This window comes from Watersipora subatra, chromosome 6 (assembly GCF_963576615.1).
Source record: "Watersipora subatra chromosome 6, tzWatSuba1.1, whole genome shotgun sequence".
NCBI lineage: Eukaryota > Metazoa > Bryozoa > Gymnolaemata > Cheilostomatida > Watersiporidae > Watersipora > Watersipora subatra.
The window spans coordinates 41,884,762-41,903,144 of NC_088713.1; the positions used below are offsets into that span (position 1 = coordinate 41,884,762).

At 37.4% G+C, this 18,383-nt stretch overlaps 1 protein-coding gene across 1 annotated transcript in view; it reads left to right on the forward strand.

Moving 5' to 3' along the window:
- LOC137398270 (serine/arginine repetitive matrix protein 2-like) overlaps window positions 1-18,383 on the forward strand; it is a 97,792-nt gene that overhangs the window by 52,036 nt on the left and 27,373 nt on the right. The window lies entirely within an intron of this gene.

An 18,383-nucleotide genomic window follows, 5' to 3' on the forward strand; every position in this document is an offset into this window, starting at 1 on the left:
TGTAAGAGATTAATTTGTAGAGCTTGATTTTAAGTATTGAAAAATCCAAAGATTGCATTCTTACTACCCTCTGGTTCATGGCTCAAGTATAAATAACAATGAAGTCACTGTTTGTATATATGAAACATAAATTGTCTGCTATAAACAGGATACATCTGATTAGTTTCCTAAATATCTTGTTTTACACGATCAGTTTTTGTACTGCTTTGTGTTACCAAACTATATGTTGGAAATCCATGGTAAATCAATACATTCATCATTTATGGGTGACGCATGTGATTATCGACTTCAAGCTGTGTGACTATTTATGTATCTGTAGGCATCTATAATTAATGGAAATATCGTTAGGTTATTAACGAAGCTTGATTGCTGGTCTTGCTATACATGTTTGCTATCTAACAGGCTTCAAAGAAGCCTAGCAAAGTGATTTTGCCACCCTGACTTTTTGTCGAATTTGTTTTGTATTTTATGGGTTCCTGTATTGCTAGGTATTTCTAGATTTTGAGGCTATTTACTAGGTGATTACTGTGAGGTGATGAGTTACTTAGTTTTTTTTCTGACAGTTGGCTATAAAAGCATTAAATTTATGTCTTTTTCTAAAAGTCCAATGGGTAATTGATGGCTACCGGAATGATATGGAGAATATATGTGCAACAGTTTTAGATATTGCAAGAGGCCTGTAACCGGCAGATTATCTAGTTGTTGTCTTATTTCAAATGCAAATTGATAAACATTCCTTTTATTGGCTCATTTGTTTAGGCTGGTTGCATCACCCACCCCACCCAATCATCATTAATCATAACCTCCCAGACTGAGATTAGCTCACTCCCACAGTGTAACGTTTTGCTAGGTCATACAGTGAACGCGATAATAGGTCAAAAGTTAAAAGTCATTACTAACCAGCCGAGTGAGTCACGCGCACATGAGCGCCAGCCTTGCGTGCAGTGAAGCATCAGTGAGCTTCCACGTTAGACTGAGTGATGTAGGCAACTATTTATAAATTTTTCTGTATCCCCGGTGATTCAATCATTTCATATACACAAAACAAGAGTCACGTAAGTTTGCTACATCTGTACTTCTCAATCGTTTGCCGATCTTTCTCTTCTGCTAACAGCTCTGAAACGGATTAACAATGCCTTCCTACGATCGGTAGAATTCGTGTCTAGTTTTAAAATTTGTTTTTGCTTTCCAAACTATTAAGCTCTGAGGGAAGCCTTTGAAAAGTTTTAGATTGCTTGATTGGATTGTGAGTTCTGTAGGGAATACAGTGCACAATCATTTTATCTGGGCATTTCTGCCTGCATGGGGAATAATCTGGGATCAAGGGTACAACAGTCGTTTCGAAAATACGTAGTAGTACCTTGTGAAGGATGTAGGTTTAGTGGCTGACATCATGCTAGATGTGTAATGTTTTTAGCCAATGGTATAATGATTGCAATACTACATATTGGCTTGTCGGTTTGTGATTTGAGTGTAGGCATATCAGGGTTCAGAGCTATTCGACTACAATTGCTTTGTAACTAATCAATGCTACCATGTCTTATTCTTCAAGGAGGCCCAACATGTTTTCATTCCATCACGGAATCTTTTTATGTTAATACCAACCTGATCATAAAGTACAACTCATAAAACACCTGTACCTCTTCATTAGCTCTACTGGTAATCATTTTACTGTGTGAATATTGTTGTTATTATTACTACTATTCCTATGTCTGGTGTTGCATGGGTAATAGAATAATTACCTAATGAGTACCTGGAAAGCTACATCTTTACTAAAACTTCTTACATTTTGGGCCCTGCTTAAACCATAACTGTCACGAACAACTTTTATCGTAATTACTAGGTAAATCAGACACGCTGATTCCGATTTTGCACTCGAGATAAAGATTGGTCCACTAACCTTCAGTCATTTAGGCTTTTTTAAAGCGTTTCAATAATCGTTTTGAAAACAACACAATCGGCATTACAAGCTCCGCCCAAAAATATGTGACGAAACCTAGCTTTTTCAGGGACGGAAGTTAGGAATGTTTAGTTCGATTTAGAATAGTAGAGATGGGTGTCTTAAAACCCATTATTATCTAAATCCAGCCTGTAAAATAATTTCAGTTTTTTTATGAAAGGTTTACAAACTATTTAAAATTGCTCGTAGCTTGTTACATGACATTTAAATGGGCTGAACGCCGAGAAAAATGAGCTCAAAAAGCGCAGTTTTATCACAAGCTAGCGTTGTTATCGCGCTTTTTTAAATATGCAATGCTAAATAGCTTATCTACCTTTCAGAAAAGACTGATATTATTTTTAAGGCTGAATTTAGATATTAATGGACTTTAAAACACCCATCTCTATTATTCTAAATCGGTCTAAACATCCCTACGTAACTTCTGTTCCTAAAAAGCTAGGTTACTTCACGTATTTATGGGCGGAGCTTGTCATGCCGATCGTGTTGTTTTCGAGACTGATATAAAAACGCTGTAAAAAAGCCTTCATTACTCTGAAAGTTAGTGGACCAATCTTTATTTTGAGTACAAAATCGCAATCAGCGTGTCTGATTTACCTAGTAAATACGATAAAAGTTGTTCGTGACAGTTATGGTTTAACAATTTTACTTCAATGGTCAGTTCAACAGTGCTAGTTAACCAACTTGAAGCAAGTGATTTAAACGTGAGTATCTTAACCGATGTAATGACTATTTGCCCAATGCATACATTGTGTTGCGTGTAGATAATGGTTAAGTTTGCCCCCTTCAGATCTGGAGGTTATGAGATCAAATCCAGTGCCGTACAGATTTTCATTGCTCGATTTTAATTGCTATAACTGGACACAGGGTTTAACAAAAAGTCCAAAAGACAAATATTGATAATAATATACCGAGATCTGTATATATAGATTAATGATATTATTATTTGTTAATGGTTCAAGGTTAAAATGAGTTTTTTTGCAAAGACTGAACTCTGCTCAGCAACTCTGCTCAGGCTAATGGTATTACTTGAGCAATAGAACTTTCATGATACAGGGACATTATGGGCCTCATTGCCAAATGCTTCAACTCAGAACAAGTTCTACTAAAGTTTACCGCAGAGACTGGTCGCTCGTTAAACGTCATAATCTTATTTTTTTATGTAAAAGTTTTTGCGCGAAATCCGTTATGATTACCCATGGAGCGACCGATATAACATCGCAACCAAGTCGCATAGACGGAAGAGAACAACTCCCTATAAGTGCAGCTGATGCATCAGGTGCAGTACGTCTTGTGACAAGCTGTTGTGTTGCTTGCCTGCTCGACGGGGGGACAACTCCGCAAAAACAACAGATTGTCAAGACAGGCTAAACTACGACGTACATTTATGAAAAAAACTTGTGGTGATATGAAGGTTCTGCAATTTCCTAGTATATCGTTTGAAGTCATGTATCCGTCATCTGTTTGCAAATCCACTGTAGTCAAAAGATGTACTAATGGATTATGCTGACATTGTTATCTGTTGACCTTTGGCCTCGATGTTATCCATTGTCTGCTTTTTCATTCCGCTGATGTTATCACTAGCGAACTTGTCTGCATGTCATCTACTCTCTTGCCAACTGTCGGGTTTCACAATAGCCATTAGGGATTTGATCACCGGGGCTAAGGTCCTGAGGTCGGGTGGTGGCGAATACGCAGCCATAACTTGACAACATATATTTCCTCTAGGGTTATATAGAAGTTGAGTGACTGCAGGGCAGGATAGGTTTACTAAGCATTGTATAACTGTGTTTTGTATTCTTGTCCCTAGAACCGGAGGTGTAATTCCTAAGGGAATTACACCTCCGGTTCTAGGGAGGTGCCCAGCACACAGGTTGGTGCACTTCAGCACCACTGTGTCGTAAGGTCACCCCTTAGCTGACACCCTTAGTGCATAGCTAATGGTTGGAAGCTGTTGTTCCTGGGGGTGCAAGAATCCATGGTGAACACGAATAAAGTGTATTTGTAGTCGTAATGGCTTGCTTATGCAAATCTGGATATTCATCTCTACTATTCATAAAAAATAAATTTTGTTGTGGGTGATCAATTTTGAAAATAATGTGGGTATTTCACTCATCTACAAGAAACCACCTTTCAACCAATGAATACCAGAGAAGAGGTCGGAAAAACATTAAAGATCTGAGTTGTTTTTATACGTTGGCGCTGTGTAAAAAAAACGTTAGACTCTTCCTAGCATGACCTTTCAATAACTTTTTTTCATATATTACAAATATGCCTTTTTTACATGTGACTCAAGCCATTTTTGTTTCATTCAAAACAAGGGATTACGAGATTGCCCTCATACGAGATATTGAATAGGGAAGCTTTGGCTCGCATGATCATTTCCTTGCCCAATATGGAACAGCCAGTAGTAGAGAAGAAATTCCTAGTGTATTCACTTCCTTCACAGTTTATTCCTAAAGAAATGAAAAGATAACACTATGAAATGAGAATTGTGTAAGACACTATTAGCTTGGGGCAGTTTACTACAGTTCATAGCTGTGCTGCTTTTTGATGCCACTAGTAGTGTAGTCTGTTTTAGTACACTTACAAAACTGCTCCCTTTCTGTGAAACTGCCATTTTCCCCGGAATGGAAAGTGATTTTGTTAAACAAAGAGTTAGTAAAAGTCAATGAAAAAGCCATCATGCGGTTTTCTAGCCGGCTGCTAACCCTAGCAAGTACTAAATGTAGCTGCTGGGCTTCCTTTCTATCTGTCCTGGGATGAGTCATATCTGCCAGCTGATAGGCTTCTCATCGCAAATGAGTGCGCTTGGTGCATAATTTCCAGGGCATGATAAAATCCCAACAATTCTTGCACTTAGTCAAGTTTGTTGTATGTCTTCTCTCACAACTTGTCCTTCAGCTTTGGTGGCTTCAGTACATCAGGGCAGAGAGCGACCACAGTATATAACACGACCTGCAAACAACTAAAAACAAAAAACAACTCCCAAAACCCCTCTTCCGGTGACAGCAATGACATACAACCTTAAATTGCTCTCTGCAACTTGGCATATCTCCGGCTGTCTAGGTTCCTTTGCTTCGATACATCGACATGTCGAAGTGGCCAATATCACAGAGCCAGTGTTCGGGCAACAATGCCCCTAAAACACACATTGTGTTTCCATGACGCGCATAATGCGCAAATTTGAGCCCATCCGCAAGTTAACCGCAATCATAGAAGTGGCATAAATCCACAAGCTAAGCGTGGTTTGAAATTCGAAAACCTTTATTGTACATCATAGGCCTACTTGCGAATACTATAAACAGCACTTGCGATTGATGCGCATTAACATACCACACCAGCTATTCAACTTTAAACATTTTCAATACTTCCATTCGTCTTTTCTCGATTGAGCTTCACATGCATGCGTTGCTAATTATTAACTTATAACGTACAATTACATTTTTTCAACAAAGCGCAGGAGTCAATCCGCATCATGTGAATGCTCATAGAAATACTTGATTAGTATGGTTACGCAATGTGTGCACAACTCCAAATCCTCATGATGCGCGTCATGGAAACAGTGATACATGTCGAAGTGGCCGATATCACAGATCCAGTATTCGTGTAACAATGCTTCTAAAAACCAACACGCAGCTTCTACCCTAAGGCACTTATGTATTCGCATCATCCAACTTTCGCGTTTTCGCGGAATCATCCTCTCGCGAAAATTTCATGAGCAAAACTAAACTATCATAACGGACGAGCGAAAACGTGGAATTAAATAGCTTTGTTCATTAATAGTCCAAGAAACAAATGGCATCAAGCGATCAAATTGCATTATCGATCTCACACACACAATTCTGCCTCCGGTTTACAATTACAAACTAGTCCCAAATTGAATTTTCTTACCGGTGAACCAAACCTGAGGAATCTAATTATGTTTGTTTCACTGCATTTATTTTCACATCACTATATTTTCGCACTCATCATAGCTGCGAAATTAAGTTGCAGCGAAATTTTACTCTGTATGCTACTCACGAAACTAAATACTAGCAAAATATAAGTGTCCTAGGGTACTTGCAGTAAGCTGACATCATTCTCGATCTTCGAGGAATCGCTCATATACTTTGTGTGCAAAATTGATATTCTCAGTACAATTAATAGAACAAAAACTAACATACATGTACATAACTCGCTCTCTCGCATACACAACTGTGTAGATCCATCTGTGAGCATTATTGCGATATCAGCCATTGCTGTTCGCGGTTTTTTTGTAGTTTTATGAAGTAGCAAAGTGCTTAGGACATTTTGCATCATGCCGTTTAATTGCTCTCTTCTCTCAAAATCATCTAATGTACCTATGAAAAGGAGGAAATTGCCTATGATTTCATTAGAAAACCGAAAATGGAAAACTTACTTATTGGCATGTAACAGATAAGCTGTGCTACGTGTCATATAGAACTAGCTATCTCTATATGACTCACTACCAGCGTATTGGTGTCTGTGGTCTTATGCTGGTGTTACATCAGCAATGGGATGTCTGCTCAGACCACAGAAGGCACTAACCTGTTTAGAAAATTATTTTGACAATTGTTTCCTGGCATCAGTGTGGAGCCCTTTGATTATGTTTCTATGACGCGGTTAATCAATTAATCCAGAAATTTACCGGCATACCACAAAATGGAAACAGCAGCTATCTGCAAGTAGGGCCTAAGTGAGTTTTGTAACTCACAAATTTCATCGAATGTTACATGCTAACAAAAAATAGAAGCAGCACTCATGGGTGATACGCAAGAAAAAGTGCTTGAGCTATTCCATTTTCTGCATTTTAGTCATTCTTATTTAGTTTTCACCAGTTCTGAATGCGCTTCTAGGATCTGTGGCGTAGAAATCCTTATCTTTTTTACCAAAGCACAACATGCGGATGTCCATTGAAATACTTATTGCTCGGTACCACAATGTGCACACAACTACAAATCCCTATCATACACACAATGGAAACATAGTGTATCACCACTCACAATTCACTAGGCAATTCTGTTAGTTTACCTTTTAGAAGGTAGAAGTAGCAAGCGCCTTGTTAATATACAGTATGACATCGTTATTCTTGAGGGATTACCCTCTACCACTCTGCTAAGAGCGACCAACCACAAATATCGGATACAGTTGTTTGATGTTTCATCTTTTGGGCTCCGTGTGTTCAAAATAAAAGCTGTGTATATAATTTATACATAAGTAATCCCCTACTACTTTTGTTGTTTTAATACTTGCAAAGTAAAACCTGTGTTCATTAAAAAACTTTAAAAAAAAATAAATAAGGTGAATGCATGAAATAGGTAAATCTCTCTGATTTGTTGGCCCTGTGAGATCATTTTGCAAACATCATTGTGTTAGCAGTCATCTCTACTCTAGGACATTTATGTATTCCCCTCACCTAACTTTCAAGTTTTCACGGAGTCATCCTCTCGCGAAAATTTCATGAGCGAAACTAAACTATCATTACGAACGAGCGAAAATGCGGAATTAAATAGCTTTGTTTATTGATAGTCCAAGAAACAAATGGCAGCAAGCGATCAAATTGCATTATCAATCTCGCCCACACAATTCTACCTGCGGTTCACAATTACTAACTAGTCCCAAATTGAAAAAATTTTTCTTATTGGTGAACCGATCCTGAGGAATCTAATTATGTTTGTTCCACTGCATTTATTTTCACATCACTATATTTTCGCACTCATCAGAGCTACGACATTAAGTTGCAGCGAAATTTTACTTTGTATGCTACTCACGAAACTAAATACTAGCAAAATATAAATGTCCTAGGGTATTTGCTGCAGCCTTATTACATTTTATAAAGTGTAAAAGTGCAAAAGTGCTTCTGACGCCCTTTCATCATGCCTTTTAAACGCCGTCAACACTCGAGGTTGTTTGTAAAACCTAAGAATATGTAGAAAATGCTTGAGATTAATAAAAATGTGACTTTATTAGATTTGAGTTTGTTAGCCTTCATCTCTAGATTTTCATTTTTGCCGGGGTAGGGGGGGGGGGGTTCGCCCGTCACGATTAACAGCCATAAATCAGGAATTCCTATATATATTTGATTCGGTTGCATAAATGTAGCCTTTTTATATAAGCTAATGGAAAAAAAAACATTAGAATGTAGGCAATCGAGTACTGCCACGAAGCCCTTAAATATCATCAGCTCGAGTGGACACAGCTTTGAATCCTGTTCTATTCATGTCAATAGCAATGTGAATAGCCATTTGGTACCTTTAGAAAACAGCTTGCTTTAAATTTCTATGAGTTGCTTCAAGAAGTTCATTTCTATCTTGATTGTTTGGTTGATAAAACTGGGACGATCGACCTCTTGCTGTGTACAAACTCTGAAATTATTAAAAGTTTGATCTCTTTACTAGTCAGGCGATGTCCAAGATTTCTTTCATGTTTAATCTGCCGGTGGTTGTTTCACATGTTGGCTCACAGGAACCAGATCAGTTATAAAACTATTTTGACAACCTGTTGGAAGGCATGGAGCATATGGGGGTGAAGTTTAGATAAAATCAACCAAAAAAATTTGAAAACTTGTGTTGGCGCGGATTAACAAACACACAGACAATGGCAAAGTGGTCATTTACTGATATTGATTATAAAATCAATCTAACTTTGTATATATCGACTGTTTTATGCATTCTTGCTTAAAGGTTGACTTGCAACAAATTTCACATTACAGTTATTCGGTATAACACACATTCGACACGCGATAACACAACGTGTCAAAACAATAACAAAGTTGGCTTGAGTACGTCAGCAAAATAAAAAGATTTTAGCTTGCGGCGCTTGCGTAATAGCTGTGATTAACTGTTCATTTTTAAGCTTTTAAGAGATTGTAATTACTTTTCCAAATATTTTGCACCTGCAGCAACAGAGTAAGACATGGTGAATCTTTTCATATCAAATAACTGTAATGTGAATTTTGTTACAAGTTAACCTTTGAAAGCATTTTTAGGAATTTTTTGAATAGAATCGAACCAGTAAACTAAATTCAATATTAAGTAGATATGCCTTTCTTTAGCTAAAGGAACTATTAAGTGTGCTTTTAACTAATAGGGCTACATGTAACAATATCAAAAAGTATCGATTGTGAAATAGGGTCTACAATAAATGTTCGTTTAGCCCTAGTTGGAGTTATCTTATTTATGCCGCTTTCAACGATGTGTGACTAACACGATAATTACACTATCAATGACCCTTGAACGAATCTATTAAATCATTTTTAGCATATACCAAATGTGTCAGTTATAAGGCTTGCGTTCAGTTATGAAAACATGTACATAAAGATTTTGGGCTAAAATTATGATTGTACATCGCCACTGCCTCTAGACGATAACTGATACAGTTATCATATACCCTCATTTACTAACAAAAAACTAACAATTGCTCCACAAGTGTGTTGGTTGTTACACCTTTGGAATCGATATGTATAGTCCGAATCTGAAAGCAACCTCAAAAGCAAACTTTTGTGGCTGTGTCAAAATTGCCAGTTGCATAGACTTGATACAGATATACAGTTATTAGAAGCATTGATTATTCAATGTCTATGCCTAAAGCGTGGCTCCCATATTGACTGCAGGACCTGGCTGTAATATCACTCAGCAAAACACTTGCGGCGCTAGGTTGGACGTCTTATGCTCACATAAAGCTGTGTTGTTGATGATCGCATAAAAATGGCCGCTTGCCATGCTGTTTTAAAAGTGCCGACCTTCACGTGTGCATCGAATTTAGGAAAGGTTTTGCTTTCGGCTTTTTGGGAAGTTGAACAGCGCTGAACTCTTGCGTGTGCTGGTACTCCCCGCGCAAGTTCCTATTTCACCGCCGATAGCCCTGCGATCCTGCCACCAACGGCCGTGGGTGTATGGAAATCAGGCTTTAAAGAACATGATCTCCACTCTTTGCTCCCAACTGTAACCTTTCATCGTCACTGAATCACTACCATGCGTGTCAATCTTCCCCTTTCCTTTGTTTTTGTTGATTCTCTCCGTTTGAATTACATAAAACGTTTCAAAGTTATTTACTCTACTCGATACTATTTGTTCCCATGTTCATTGATAACGTAATCGCTGCCATGCTGCCGCTCCTAATCTCGTAGCCCCTTAGTGGTTGAGCTCTCCAGTCGAAGTGGTCAGTGTTTACAGAGCTGGCAGCATGAAAAGGCATCGAAGAACGAAGAGAAAAAGGGTGCGAATGTGAGTAGTAATTGCTGTGGTTCTGTACTCGAGTGAGGGTGGTAGGGTGGGAGTGTTTGATAGTTCACATCTTGGCCTTGGTTCTTCAGACTTCTAGCATTTCAAAACTATGTCACTATAAGCTTTTGTGACACACTCGATTACGATATTGTGATCACCGTAAACAATCGACCCTTGCTACTTTGAATTTCCTCCCCTAGATTTTTATTTGTTCGGACACCTGGAAACGGAACGATTGTCCGATGCGGCCATGTCTGTCCGAAGAATGACAACCTTGACCGATAGGTAGCTCTCGTGGCAGACGATGCGAGGGATGTATGCGCCTGAGTGAGTGCTGTACTGTGATTTTCATTTCCTATTAATAATGCTATTAGTATATTATACTGTACCCTACTGTAGGTATAACCATATTTTACTCTCTTATGTATACTGTAGGCCTATATGTATAATGTACTATATTGTAGCATAGGAGTATGTGTTCACGACAAGATAGGCTGTTTAATGGAATGTACTGTACAGCACTCGATTTCCGATGTTACTACATGGCTCAGTCTGTATAAGTCGGAACAAACAAGGTCGACTGTATCACATTTGTTACTTTTGGCGGATATAACACTTGTACAAGTATTTTGTATAGCTTGTGGTACAAAATTTTTATGTTAAATCGATAGATAGGCTCTATATATAGCGATGGTTTCATGTTGTACAGACAAAGACGCGCTAGTCATTGTGTTGATATAATTGTTATGATAAACTGTCAATGCTGTTGGGGAAATACTGCGTATCGAGGAAATTTCATTCAGATTTTTATTATCTTCAAGTTGTCAAACAATATTCGTAATATTCCAAAAATGACATATATAGCAAATAAAAGTTTCAAACAACCAAATATTTCTATGAATAATAAAAATCTAGAAAGTTCGCTATGTGTTAGTTATGCTACGCATATGATCAGGCAGCTAATTCCAATGGTCAACACCAGAAAATTGGAAAAAAAATTCTGCAGTTAAAACCAGTTTTGATTAAATTGCCACCAGCTATTGGTCAAACATCTAGTGTATACATACCTCCTGGCATTACAGTAATACTTCAACTAACGAGTGCTCCAACGTACGAGAACCTTGAGATACGAGCCAGCTTTTAAGCAAGTTTTAGCACTAACATACGAGCCATGTTTGAGATACGAGCACGTGAGTCAGTTGCCAAGTATGCCGGAGGTGTTTTATGAGAACAGCATCACTCTGTATTTTTCAACTGCTCAGGTTATACTTTAGTACCGTGTTTTTTGTGCGCGATTTTCAGTGCAGAATTATGTGAATTAAAAGTACAGTGCGTAGACCGAAAGTTTGCCAGTAAAATGAAAGATGAAATGCAAAGAAAAAGCAAATGATAACAATTATTAAACGGAAAATTATTGAAAAATGCGCGAAGTGTGTATGCATGATTGAACTAGCTCAGCAATTTGACAGAAATACATTCACAATTATCAAACAGAAGGATTATATTCTGGGCATTTATTTAGTTCGCAAAAGGACGAACCATAGTTTCTAAACGGCGCAGCGATCTTCACGACCGCTGATGGCGAGACTGCTCAGGCATTGGATAAAAGATCAACAATTGGCCGGTGACAGCGTAACTGAACGATGCTATGTGAAAAGGCCGGTCCTATCTTATCAAAACTATAAACATTCGGACAAGTTGGCTAGTGGTCGTACATTAACCGTTTGTGACGACACTTGTGTTCGCCCTAATCGCAACATGTTGAAAGGGCGACAAAGGTAAACGTCCTTAGATAGGTTTATCTTAAAACGGCCGGCTAGTCGTGAAAGCGAAACAAAGGAAAAATTTAGCTAACCAGCGAGAAACTTCCAACTACCTTATGAACGCCGAAGAAATTTTAATTACGTAAAGTTAAAAATGAAAGTTTGCTTTTAGGTTTGCTTCTAAGTTTGTCTTTTAAGACTTTGATAAAATCCAAGTTTATCAAAGTCAACTGTTGTAATGAGGGATAATTTATATCTCTCTCTGGCAAATGTTAGCGTTAGCTGCTATTGTATGTATTTAATTTTACATTTTAATTAATCACATTTTCTTGCATTATTTTTTATTCGTTGCTTTTTAAAAGCTTATGGTAAGTTAGGACAATAACCAACATGTTTTTTCTGTTACAATATCTTGTTTTGAGTGTTTTATTTGCATTTTTTTAGAGTATGGAAACCAATCAATATATATTTAATTGTTCTATATATAAATAAATTGCACCAACATGCGAATAAATTGACATACGAGCTCAGTCTCGGAACGCATTAAGCTCGTAAGTCGAAGTATGACTGTACTAATATAAGTTAGTGGTGATAGTTAGTTACGTTAGTTAAGTTAGTAGACAACTCCTATTATAAATATTCTTTTAGTTGATTATACTCGACACTGTACACTAGTGATCATAATAATGAAACCATCCTAGTAATCCTTTTCAACCTGTTTGACAGTGATGGCATAAACTTACTTCACTCATTATCTCAGCCCATACATACTGTACTTATTTGGCAAGTGATTTTTGTAGTCATTCTTTCTGTCCCCAAAAGTATTCTCGAGAGATATAATCTATTTATTGGGACCCTTTTTCATTGTATCTTGTGATTGACAATAAGGGCTGGCCAACTACATATCAAAATGTTTGTTATACTTTAAAGGCCACCATTATGCTTGCACATATACCTACAGTATGTTCAAAGACCATGTTAAATTTAGCCAATTTTGTTGACAAATTTAAGGTTGGTTTTTATTGTTTTTTTGGTCATAATGTGGTGCTACAGTGACGTTAGCCAGGCTGAAAGGTAAATATCAGTTGATATGTAATATTATTCATGTGTAAAACATCTTTAGCTTCCCATTAATGTATATATTATCATCATTCATCTAATAAATATTTAACAAACTATGAATTAATGATATATAACATGTTTATTGTAAGCAGTCCCATAATTACAATTACAACTGTAGTTGGTTATTTTGTAATTGTCTTCTTCTGCTCTGATTTAGATCTGTTCAAGTCTGGATAATGCTAAAAATATGCCTTGTTGCAGCTTCCTTTCCTATCTCTTTCATCTGTCTCTGGGCGGAATTTAGCGCTCAGCAGGGCCCCAGTTTTGTGTACTCTTTGTGTCTAATTGCTGACATTTGAAGGCGGCGGATAGCAGGAGCCATTTTGGCAGCGTAAGGATGTGCCCTAATTGCATGCATGTGGCATCGGTCATGCTGACTGAAAAATGTTCATTTTCCTTTTATGTTTTGATCTGTTTCCTACTCTGGCTCTGATAGGGTCCTTCCTGATTATATGTCTGTTGTTTGCCTCATTTTCGCTTTTACGGTCGAGCGCTTTTTTATTGGAGGATGGAGTTTGTCTGTAAATCTCCCGCTTCATGAATTGTGATGTCACAAAATCAGAAGATTTCAACTTGAGTATTTATTATATAAAAATAATCACAAATATTAAAGAAAGCAACATAGTTATTTGTGTATAATAAAAGATTTGTAATTGATAACTCCCAGGCCGAAGCAACCATGTCCCTGCCATCAATGCAAAAAGGCAAACAACTCCAATTTTTAGAGTTAGGATACGAAGTTGCTTGGCAATTGTACGAATGGCCCTGTTAGGCACCCCTAACCATTTCATCTGCAGTGTTGTAGTTACTATGTTATAACCTGTGTAGAGGTTCTATCGCAATAGACTTTGTCAGCACATGACATCCACGTAATAAGTGGTTATTTCCTGATGTACTCCATTGGGGCACCACTACTAATGGGTTGACCAGAATCTGTCATCTAAACATGTCTCTCTGAAGCCATGAAAAAAGATTGCACGATGCAGGAGTTGAACTCGCATCATTTGGTTTGCCAACGCGACACCTCCTACGCTAAACATTCACCTAACAGTATCCTTGAGTAGTTGTGCACATAACTTATACTCTGTGCTTTATTGGCATACCTGAAGACCTCTCATCACGCACTTGACTGCCACTAGTGGACATAAAATGCCTTATCTTGAGCTATTCCGACCATTAACCAGATATTTGTAAGGGATTAAGTAACAATGTGTAGGCCGTGATTGGATTATCATGTGACTAGGCTGTATCACTATACGCCTGCAGAAGATTCATTTTTCGGTAGCCACATGTCTTGGTTTTGTTAGATTAGTTGCGAGCATTTACGTTCTCCCTCTTATTCTATACTTCATACATTTGTTAACAATTGGGAAATAGTTTGGCCCAGCGTATGTTTGGAGTTGTCCGCTAAATCAGTGCCAAATTGGTATCGACTTCAAGTCGAACTAACTCAAAATTTTAGTAGATTTTTTCAGAAAGTATCGGTATTTTTCTATCGTTTGTGATTGGTTTTGATTTTTGAGGTGAACTAACTGCCAGGATGTTTCAAGATTAAAATCAATAAAACTTTCTCATTGTTAAAATGCTCAGAAGAAAGATACGTGCGAAATGATGTCACTAGTTACGATTGTTGTTATAGTTGATGTTGTCTATTGTCTTCAAGTTGCAGCGTTACGTGTTTCTACTCTGTCAGTCTCGTTGCAACTATTATAATTATAATCGGCATCATATTCTCACTCATGCTTGATCTGAATGTGTTAACCACGATAAATTTTTTTGATTTTTATCTTGAAGCACCCTGCCAGGCAGATCACCTCAAACATCAGAAACGATCCCAAATGATAGAAAAATACTGCTACTTTCTAATAAAATCCACTAAGATTTTGTGCGAGCTCATCTCTAAGGAAAATGTGTGAAAGTTTGAAGCTCTTTTTACATAATTTTTATCTACATTCCAAATCGTTTATCTTTATTATACCGGCTAGTTTCTTGTCAACAGCTGGCAGTTTTCCCATTCCATGTTTTTAATTAATACTAGTAGGCCTAGACCAATGATGTAGCGTTTGTAAAACATGCCATGGATTTGATTGGTTTAGCCTTCCAAGTATAGCAAACTCTCACTTGTGGTTAAGGGAGACCATGACCATGTTAAGTTGTGACTAGACAAATAAAAGACCACAAAACCTACACCTACTCTAATTGTACATGGATTAAATCTTTACATATTATTTTCAAAGTTAGTGTATATGTCCAGCTATAGCTATTTAAATCTTACAATGAAGAATCCGTATCTCAGAAGATTTGATCTCAAGCCTTCCCATCCACCAGTCCAATCCCTTACCAATTAAGCCACATGAGATGTATGGATTCAAAGGGTTGATATATGTCGCTATTTGGGTAAAAACACATGGTTCACCTGTTGCTTTACCTACAAACCACTGTATTGACTTGCTTGCTTGTGTATTTTTCTTTGGTAAGCAACAGTCTGCCAGGAGATTTCACAGCCTAAATTATCTCGCTAAAAACCATCACTTATTTAGCGATTAGATCTTTACGATTTTTAAAAATCATTCAACGAATAAATTCAATATTGCAAATAGACATTTCGCAATATATCGTGATAATTATTATATAATAATATTAATTAATTTAATTTTTTTATAATAATAATTAATTAATTAATTAATTAATTCGTTAATATTATTTGTGTATTTTAACTTGAAAAGAAACTGTATTGTTTTGGTAATAATTTGAGACATTTATTTCATGGATGCCTGTGTGCGTGGAAGGCCATGGAATGAACTTATTATAAAACTAAAAGGTCTATGCATTTTAGTTCCAGTATCGCTCACTCTATAAAGCCTGGTTCCCATATCGATTGCGATACTCCGGCGGTAACTTGCGCAGCAAAACGTTTGCGACGTTAGGCTCGGCGGCATATGTTCACATATAAGCTGCATCGCTAAACATAATCGCGTAATCAAATAAAATGTTCGCTATCCATGCCGTTTCTATAATGGTGACCTGCACCCGTACAGTGCATTTCAGGAAGGTTTTGCCTGCGGCCTTTTGCGAAATTTGAACAGCGCTAAACTATTGCGATGCCGGCGGTACCCGGCGTGTAGGTTCCCATTTCACCGCTAATAGCCTGCAGTGCTGTCGCCGGTGCTTTGCGACGTATATGGGAACCAGGCTTAAATCATCAGGCGTGAGATAAATTGCCATTACACAATTACATCGTTTATATGATTGGTGATATCTCTTTAAATGGTGGCGATTTTCAAAGCAGCTACCTTAAAGTAAAGTCATCATCTATTAATTAAATTGTCATACCCTGGAGCTCTAGTAGCAATGATAATTGACAAGCAATTTTTAAAATGTTTGTTCCACCAACCTATATGTTAAATCTAAGAGACTCATGCACTGTTTCCAATGTGTGGATAATGCGGATTTGATGTTTTGTGCACATTAAGTTACTATGTGATTAGCGTTTCAACAGGTATTCGCATGTTGTGGATTAACACTCTGGCCCTTTGTTAAAAATATATATTTCTATACCGGGCGTCATTTGGAACCGCGCAAATCAAGAACAGATCGACTGAAGTTTGTGAGATGTTTGAAATGGAATTGCTTGCGCAGCATTTTTTGCGCAACATTCGCAAGTGTCGTTTCTATTTATTGCAAACATGAGACATTCAATGAAATTTTGCAGCAAAACACACATTACTCGCGGGATTATACCGTTTCTATCTTGCGGGTGATCCAAACCGCATTATGGAAACTTAGTGATAGGCCGATATCTCGCTGATTTGTTTGCTTGAATTATTGTTGAAGCTTTACCAACACCGTCCCTACTAATCTCGTCATACACCATAGAACTTGGGCTATTGAGAAATCTGCAATGGACTGAGCTCCAGCTTTTTTCCATGAGCAGCAAGAATCGCAGGAGCACAAAGTTTAGTTTTTAGTGAATGGGCTCTAGCTTTCTTCCATATAATGGCTAAGGAATGTGTCGAGGAATGCTTGTATGTTAGATCACAGTCTTGCTATTTACAAATGATAAGATAAACTTTCACTAGTATAACCCACCTGTAGTCTTATCTGGCCAAAGGAAAAAGTTTGCACTAAGCTGGGTATAACACACTCAACAGGTGGCATTTGACACTGGTTAACAAGTATCTGCCAAAACAGTGTCATTTGAACTAAGGGAAGAAAACTCTCTGTTCATGATCTAAATTATTTTTCTTGCGGCAAAACCTATAATTTTTACAATAAAATTAATCCGCTCCAAGAATGTTTACGTTAAAGGGATTTTGTGTGGAAATAAGCGTAAATAGCTTGAGCCGTTCCAAGATCATCCCAAATCGCCTCTTTGGCCCTTCGAATAGAAAAGAACCGAACTGAGCTTGTCGATATAATGACTGTACAGTGACCCTGGTATTGTTGGTTTGTATCGACCAATTTTCTCTTTTATCTTGTCACTTTCACTCAGTTTGCGGTTTATGATTATATTGATTTGGCATAAAGGGAGCGAACGTCTTCGATACCAATTTAAAACGATTTTCTTCACTTTTTACTCCACATCAAGGTCCATGCCGCTAATTAAAAAATAAAGATATATGCTTGAAATAGATTTTTAAAATATATAAAATATGCCTACCCCTATACGACGTTTTCTCTCGCAAGTGCTTCAAAAGAGAAAACGATACTTTCAAGGCTAACTAAGGAACTCCTTTATCCCAATCGAATTTCAGTACTTGCGCCGCTTGACATTTTACGTTATATGGAATATTTTAGGTAATACTCAGCGAAAACTTCACATAATTTCTTTTCCGTTTATTGGAATTTACGTAAATGGAATTTTACGTTACTTCAGCTGATCAAATCAGTGCTAGGGTTTTATGCTGCCGGCTGCGGACTCCAGTGTTTTCGATTAGAAGCAGCAGATATAGTAGTAACTAACTACACACAGATGTCTTGAAGTAATTGCTTACGTACTAACTACTAAGTCTCTGACTAAAAAGGTTGGGTGTAGTATTCTCCATCCTTATTAGCTCTAAGAGGACATTTGCTAGGCCATCATTTCATGAAAAATGTCATTTTGATTCCACATTATAACATCATTTCTGAAAAATTGTCATTTCTTTCATCTACTAAGTTAATTATGCACATATCATACTAGCTTCTGCCGCTTCTAGTCTGTCAGATTTCAAGGTCACTTCTCTGGAAATGATCATTTCAAGATTATACAGTTTGCATCGGTTTACTAGCTGTATCTAGTAGAGGTCCTTTAAACTTCCTATGACCAACAAG